This window comes from Pteropus alecto, unplaced genomic scaffold (genome assembly GCF_000325575.1).
Source record: "Pteropus alecto unplaced genomic scaffold, ASM32557v1 scaffold75, whole genome shotgun sequence".
Classification (NCBI taxonomy): domain Eukaryota; kingdom Metazoa; phylum Chordata; class Mammalia; order Chiroptera; family Pteropodidae; genus Pteropus; species Pteropus alecto.
The window spans coordinates 5336922-5345564 of NW_006440638.1; the positions used below are offsets into that span (position 1 = coordinate 5336922).

Here is an 8643-nt window from a genome sequence, read left to right on the forward strand (position 1 = left end):
TGCATAGCTCTCCTTCAATATCTCTGACAGGGAACAATGGATGGGACAGAGTACCTGTGAAAACCTGGGAAGTTTGACTCCCAGGACCAAAGCTAATGGTTCCTTCCTTAATTCTGAACTTATGTCTCTGATTGAATTAGACATCGCACTAACTCTTTTATGATACCCACTGCTTATTACATTTGGAATAGCTTATGATAGGTATTTGCTGAACATGGCAGACTGGTTGTGTTTGCTCCAATTTGTATAGAGCAGACTAATCACACTAAACATAGGCATAGACACATGGGGTGGCTCCCATTCACTACCTGTCAAATGATACATAAGATTTTAGACACTGACTAGACAAGAAGAGAGAACAAATCTTTATAGACAGACGCCTCTCTAGTCATCAAAGAGGTATTTAGGTGTGGCACAAATTTATGGCCGTATCTTCCCTCTGCATGGACTGGCAACTGTACATTGGGCTTCCCAACATTACCAGGGAAAATTTATGAGAATTGGTCAGGAATCCCCCAAAACTTACCTGCTTTGAACTCCCAATGGACTTGCAGTCTGTCTTGGTCAGAATGGACTGTTTGCATTTTCTTACTCCAGTGTGCTGATATTAGTGCCAAGCTAGAAATTCAAGACTTGGCTAAGTTCATAGCAACTGCCTTAAATTATTGTAGACTGAGTATTTTCTTGCTGAATCAAGAAACTGCTCAAATGAGAAAAGTGGTTTTGCAAAATAGAATGGCTTTCAATATTCTCACTTCAGCACAAAGTGAGACCTGTATTCTCATTAAACAAGAATGCTGTACTGACATTCCTTCTTATGAATCTAACATTACTGACCTCTTAGCCCATATGAAAAAATTCTATAGATAAGGTTGATCAGATTTCCTTTGCTGACTCATTTAGTCGTTGGCTTGCTTTTCTCCTTGGGAAATAGGGTTCAGCTATTTTGGGGATTCTCTTATCACTAGTAGATTTACTTTTTCTCTTGCTGCTGCTTGTATTGCTGTTGTGGTATAAACACGCAGGCCATCTCTTGATATCAGGTCCCAAAGATTCTGTGGAAGATGGGTGGACAAGATTGTATAGGCCACAGAGATGCTGAGGTGGAAAGTAGATGTGACCAAAATCAACTCCATCTCTGTGTTTCAGATTTCATTTCATCTTTTGTTTCATGCTGTGACATTTGACCAACCTCACTGTCCTTAGCAAGTGTACCAAAGCCTTTAAGTTGATGATTATCTGTGTTCCATTAAATGTAGCCATAAATATCTTTGTTAATAATGGCCAGAATGGCATGACAACCATAATAAATATCAAACTGGTCATATAGTGTCAATTATAAACAATTACCTATCACAAGACTACCAGGAGGTATGGCCCCCAGCACTACTGCATTCCTTGTCCCTTTGTCTAGTCAATCATTTGTACCCAAGTTATACTATATAAAAAGTATAGTAATAGGAGTCTGTAGTAGAGAATAATCTGTGCAGAATTGCTGGATCTTCTGTGTGGCTCCGACCCAATCTTCCCCTAATGTATTACACTATAATGAATTCTGTTATATTCTACAGAGTTGTGTGCTTCTTTTGTTGGTCTTAAGATACCTTCATGTTATAGTAGCCGTCACACCTTTGCTACACCATTGGACAGTAGAGCATTTTAATTTTCCAATTCGATTACCAACACAAAGTCTTTAGTCATCAACATTGAGCCATATTATTTGAGGTAATGCTGGTGGCATTATCAACACCCGAACTTCAGTGATATAACACAATAAAAGCTTTTTTCCTTTTTTTTCATGGCATAATCAAATGGAAGTGTTCACCTTTTGTGGAGTGGGAATCTGCCTTATTAATTATTCTAGATCCTAGGCTAATAAAAGCATTGGCACCTTTAATATATGGTTTCTAAGGTTTTCTGGGCTTTGACATTGAGTCTGCAGACAGAGGAAGGAAGAAGTTGGTTGTATATGGGAGGTTTTTATGGGTCAGATCTGGAATTGACACATTACTTCTGTTCATATTTCTTGGTCAGAGCTCAGTTATATAGTCACACTTAACTGAAAGGAAAGCTGAGAGATGCTGTCTGATGTCTCTCCAGAAAGATAAGAAAATGAGTTTGTTATTAAGCAAGGGATTTTTATGTAATCTAGAGAGTTTTACTAAGGACTAAAACAAACAAAAAACTACTCTTTAACATACTACTATCGCCAGATGTAAGATGACAACTATTTTTTAAATAATAAATCTTGTTACTTTACCAAAAATATTTTCAGAAATTTGTAAAAAGGATCACTTTAAATGAGTCAGATTTTATTTTCAATACTCATATTTTTCAGATCCCACTAAGAGAAAAAAGGAATTTTAAAAGTAATAATGCATAAAACTGAGTTTATCCAGATTTTCCAACCACTTGTTGCAACAGAAAAATATATAAAACACATGAAAGATTTTAAGCCAGAAACACAAGTTCTATAATGGCTTTCAACACAAAAGTATTTCTCAGCTAAATTTTAAAAGAAGAATAGAAGATGACCATTAGCAAAAGGCAGCAACATATGCCAAGGGAGACCATGGTGTATTTCTAGAATACAAGTGGTATATATGTATGTATGTAGTGCCAGTGGAAGCAAGATATGGAATTGAAAGAAACTCCTGATGTTATTGCAGAAATGATGAACTGTTCACCCAAACTGTGTTTCCTCTTCCTTGGATAGAATCGTTGATGAGAAGTGGCTGTATAACATGTGGCTATCTGAATGAATTTCAGCCAATAAAATGTGAGAAAAAGGAACAAATATATTACTTCCAAGCTCAAGTTTTTAAGATGTAGATGAGCCTCCACTATGCTGTTTCCCTTCCATTGGCCCGATGCAGAGGACGATAAGATCCTATTTGATAAAAGCTACCATGTAGATAAAAGCTACTCACAGACTAGAAACTCCCACCTTGATAGACATACGAGATAGAAATAAAATTGTATTGAGAAAAGCCATCGAAATTTGTTACAGTAACCACCATTATCCAAATTAATCAATTCTGGAAAGGTTGGGTAGGAGCCACTTGTAAAAGGTCATACACTATGCGAAAATATTGGGTTTGGCACAGAACGGTAGATATGAGTAATATAATTTTAAGTGTGAAAAGGACACTATAAAGTTCTTGTTTCAGAAAAACTAAATTAGTGACAGTGTGAAGAATGATTTTTAGGATAGGAGAAACTAGGAGATCATTTTAGTGACAATTCCAGACACAAAATATTGCAATCCTGAAAAAAAATAGATAGTGTTTAGTGAAATTAGAAAGGAGGGGATGTATTCCAGGAGTAAAAATTTTAAAAAAAGAGTATAGGTGGTACTTGGTGACTGAATAGATTTTAGGGAGAGGAAAATAATGGAATTATTTTAAGAATGTTTCCATTGTGAGCAATTGGATTGATGGTAGTACATACATATAGATAGAGATTACAGAATGAGTTTAGGAATAAAGTCCAGTTAAATTGAGTTTGAAATTCTTGTGGGACATCAAAATGACAAAAACTGGTAGGCAGTTAAAATATTACTGCCTGCCTGTTGAGAGAACCAGACATATGCACAGTAATTGAAGTGATTGAAACAGGTGGACCTACGCCATTGAAACTTTGCAGCATGAGGAATAGGTCAAGTATGGAAAGGAGGGACAATAGGTAAAATCTCAGTTATTTAACTACACTCTATCATGTCTATCCTTAAAGAACATGGGCTCCTTTATCATTTATTCTTTTTCTCCTCAGAGAAACTGAAAGGGAGGACAAAAAGGGATGTGTAACGAAGAAGTGTGATGTTTCTGAAATTAAGTTGGGAGAGACTTTAATGATGAAGTGATCACAGTGTCACAAGCTGTAGGAAGTAAGAGAGTAGCTATAATGGCTAAGTCCTGCATTTAGGTCACAAGATCGTGTCCTTTTGTTTGTACCTAATGACAAGAAAAGAGTGCTCACACATACCTTCTGGTTAAACAGTAAACACAATGCCTAATTTATTGTGCCTTCCACTTCTCCAATTTTAGAAGAAAAGGGAGGTCACTAAACAGAAAACATATTCCACGATTTTATTATGCTATGAATTAAAGCCAAGTAGGTAGCTGTTATCAGAGTGGAAAGTAGGATCTTGTTCTGTCATTTCAGGTCTGTCTCTCTGTGTACTAGTTCTCATTGTTTTTCAGGCAGGAAAGAGAATGAGAGTGAGAGCAAGAGAGAAAGATACACCTGTATTTCAGTGAGCAGAGTAGGAGTGGCCATGCTGCTGCTTCCGGTTGCCCTGGGAGGAGGCACAGGGCTAAATCTTTTCATTAGGTTTACCAGTTGTAACTATGGTTTATCAGTCACCATGTGATGGGTTTATCTGTTTTAATTTTTCACTTTGTGCAAGTCAAACAATTTTCATCTATTCAAAATCCAAACCAACTAAATAAAATAGTTAAATTTGGGGCCTAAAACTATCTACTTATTTAAGCCATCAAATAACCATCGAAAGAGATTATTATTATTAGGTTTAAAAGAAAAAGCCAGGAAATCTAAGCATAGGAGAGATTTTTTTTATACATTTATTCTAGTTTTCAGTTAAAGTCCTAGCTAACAATTAAAAGGCCATTACCAATCTTAGCAGGGCAATTTTATTGGCATGGTGGGAGCAGAAAGCATATTACAGTGGTTTACAGAATAAAAGGGAAGGCAATGAAGTACAGATAATGAATTTAAGATTAAAAAAAAAGTAATGACAATTACTGCTAACCAAACTAACTTAAATGTTGTTATAAGCAAATATCAAAGATGACTAACCATGAGGATGTAAAGAAAAACACCAGAGCGAAACAAGTTCATTGGACTAAACCTTTGTTAATTGAAAACAAACTTTCTTGGATGTAGCACAAGCAAAAACAAGAGACACTTTAATAAGATTCTAAGAACAATTTGACACACTGTTAACTGAAGAACTTAATATTCAGATTATAAGGCTCATGCTTATGACGTAGAAATATTTGGTTACTGTGTCAGAGGCTGAGCTTGAGTGTGATACTCCTTTATAAATGCCAAATTTAAATAAAACAAAATAAAACATTACAAATAAAAACCCGTTGAAGGTCAATAATGCCTTCAACTCAATGTTGTTGTAATAAATATATCATATGTCAATCTGAGTTCAAGATAAATAATATATTAAATGGGGTCAATATGTAAAATCTCAGTTATTTAACTACACTATATCATGTCTGTTCTTATTACCTGCAATCAAGTCACCAGTGGAATCAACAAACAGTAATATATGGAAATTAAAAACAAACAATAACATGGCAACCACGTATCATGGTTTTGTTAGATGTCAGCTCTACTTTTACCAGTCAGTACTGGTGATAATTCAACATTTTATCTACATTTTAAAAAGAAGAACACCTTAATCTTCATTTTTTCCAGTGACAATATGATGTTAGTTATGTCTTTTGAGGTACAAAGAAGAAATTGGTAAGTAATAACGTTCAGTGCAGGTGGGTAAATTCAGATGGTGAGTTGAATTCATTTGCAAAGTAATACCCAAACAGTAATTGCATTTATTTACTTGGTCATATATTCAGTTCTAAAGAGGTAATAGTGAAAAAAACATTTCCATAGTCATGTATGACAATTTAAATATAATGATATTTCAAGGAATATAATTTGTATGTGTTAGCCTAGTAAACAAATTCCAAACATTTCTTTACTGACTACTGAATTTCTGATTCATTTTTTCGGTTTATAGGGTAACGCAAATTCAAACATTAAGAAGTTAGGTTTAATCTGTAGGTTGAGATTGGTAGATGAAAAATTCAAACAATCCAGGGCAGAAGCTAATAGATTTTTTTAGGCTCATAATTGAAAGATTTTTTTTTTTTTAAAGTGGAATTAAACATCTATCATGTATCTTTTTTTAAAAAATATTTCTTGAGTTTAAATTTCCAGGTGAATTTCATGGTCAAAATGCTCGACCATTTTAGTTATCTTTATATATTTTGCGAAGATGCTTTCCAAAAGAATTGTACCGAATTTGCTGCCATCTGAACATTTATTTATATGCCTACTTATAAAATGAAATATATAAAAAACAAAATGTTCTTTTAATTAAAACTAATATGCATAGTGTTTATTAAGCTTTAAGTTAGATGGCTAAAAGATAATTTTAATGATACAAAATAGTTTTGATAAATGCAGTCCTATATCTATATAATTTTAAAAATAAATTCAATTAAAACTCTTCCTTACAAACATAAAAACATGCCAAATGTTAATATAAGACAATGATAAAAGTATAAATATTTTGACTAGAAAAGTAAAAAATGATTCTATATAGTTGTAATTTACATAAAAATATTACTTAAAATAATCTAAAGAAAAATTAAGGTAGCAATTTCCCAATGGTTTATATTCTTGTTTTTAAACTGTCTTCAAAACTCATGTAGTGATAGGATAAAAAATAAAAAGATTGTCTATTGTGATTTAAGAGATGACTCATGCTCAGTATTCAGAAAATGCTCCTAAGGGACCTATTTGACAATGACATGAAGGAGAAAAATAGCGAAGTGACAAATTCAAAAGTGTTAAAGAGATATATTTTAAAACTAGGATTTTCTTGACACTTTCGTATTTACATTTTCTTAGAATTTTTGTGTTCAAAGAGATATTAGATTCTTTGAGCCAATTTATTTTTGCAGATGAGAAAACCAAGGGGCTAAAAGGTTAATTTGACAAAGTGAAACATGGAACTAGTGACATATATATAAACAGAAAACATATTCTACAGATTGATGTTCAGTGTTTTTTTAATCAAATTGCAAAGTTATATAGACATTTTTTAAAATATCTCAGTAAAATATACAAAAATTACTGGTAACCCTACCAGAGACCACTACAACATAATGTATTTGTTTCATCTTCTTTTATGTGTAAATATATTTGTATTTTTATTAAAATTAGACTCGGTTGATACAATTTAGTATCTCACTTTTATTTAAAATACAATTATTTCAAAAATCTATTCAAGGATTGCATATTTCATGTAATAATTATGCCATAATTTATTTATTATATATAATGCTGTGAACAGTGTTGTACACCAAACATGTGAGTCTCTAGAACGTTTGAGTGGATTAGCATCCTAGAAATTATTAGGTATCATTGCCACTAAATACTTGTACAAAATGAGACTAGTCTACATAGAGAATAAATATTTGGGCATTTAGTTTTGCATTATTTGATTGTAGATTGAAAGTAGAAAAAAATATGCAGAAACAACTCTCCGTATTTCAGCAGTCAGTTTGATGGTAACACTAGTTTTCAGGTTAAACATTACAAGGCATAGCCAGGGTGATAGCAATGACTTGCCTATATGTAAGCTATACTGGTAGGCTGGGCATTCATATTAGATTATTACTGCTGCTGTAACAAATTACCACAAATTTAGCAAATTAAAATAACACAACTTCATCACTTCACAGTTCTATAGATCAGAAGTCTGGGTTGCCTTACCTGAGTTCTCCAACCTGGGTCTCACACGGCTGATTCAGGGTCTTGGTCACCTGGGGCTCTTATCTGGAAGTTCTGGAAAGAATCCACTTCAAAACTCATTCAAGTTTTGGCGAAATCTATTTCATTCTAATTGTAAACTGAGGTCCTGGTTTCCTTATTGGCTGTCATCTGGGGGCCTGCCCTTAGCTCCACACTGATCCCTACATCTCAGAAGCAGCAATTGTATGTTAATTCTCACACTTGCAATCTGTCTGACTTCCATCTCTGAAGCATCTTTCTTACTGCCTTTTCCATCCTCCTGACTTCTGCTTTTTAGGCCTCATGTGATTACATTGGGCCCACCTGGATAATCCAGGGGCCTATGACCTTCTTGAGGTCAGCTGATTAGTAACCTGGATAACTTTCACAGCAGTACCTAGACTAGCCTTTGATTAACTAACTGGGGATGGAAAATTGGGGGAAAAGTCTTTAGAATTCTATCCACTCCAGCATCTATTCTCATTGTTTGGTTCCCATGACACACCAGTTATACTTTTGATTATCATTCTGAATTTAATCTAATGCTGAAAACAGTGCAATGTGTCAGAACCTTGGTTGTCAGCCCTATTTTTCTACTCATTATTCCTGATTGAGGAAGCACCAGTTATTCCTCTGGCAAGACTGGGTATTCAGGTCCAAATTTAGTAGTTGCTGCTGTTTTATCATGTGGGCTAGTACTGATTCCCTTTAGCACTCTTCCAGGAGTCCCGCTAGGCTAGCTCCTTGTCTGAAACGCCAGTCTCTCAGATCAACCAAGTTAAACTTTACCATCTGTTGTGCCTATAAAACATAAACTTTGAAATTTTAGGAAAGAGTTGCTGTTTATTTGGTACTTATCCTTGGGATCATAGATAAGAAAAAATACAGGACTGCTTTAGCTCCAAATGACATCAGTAGGTCTCAGTACAGTGTGCTATTGAGAGACCTGTTTTAGATTAATGTTTTTGAAAATTCAGAACCCATTCTTTTAGAGAAGTTTTGAGGCCTGGGATAATCACAGAAATGGCTCAGTGAATTTGAGATATAGAGAGATCTCTCAAAATAAGAGCATAAGCTTCATTTATAATT

At 34.2% G+C, this 8643-nt stretch overlaps 1 long non-coding RNA gene across 2 annotated transcripts in view; it reads right to left on the reverse strand.

Annotated features, from left to right (window-relative positions):
- The window catches only part of LOC112484325, a 5155-nt gene extending 4315 nt beyond the window's left edge, over positions 1-840 (reverse strand). For both annotated transcript variants that reach the window (XR_003048001.1, XR_003048002.1), the window contains exon 1: positions 527-840. This is a non-coding gene — a long non-coding RNA (uncharacterized LOC112484325). The remainder of the gene's footprint in view (positions 1-526) is intronic.
- Between the last annotated feature and the right edge of the window lie 7803 nt (positions 841-8643).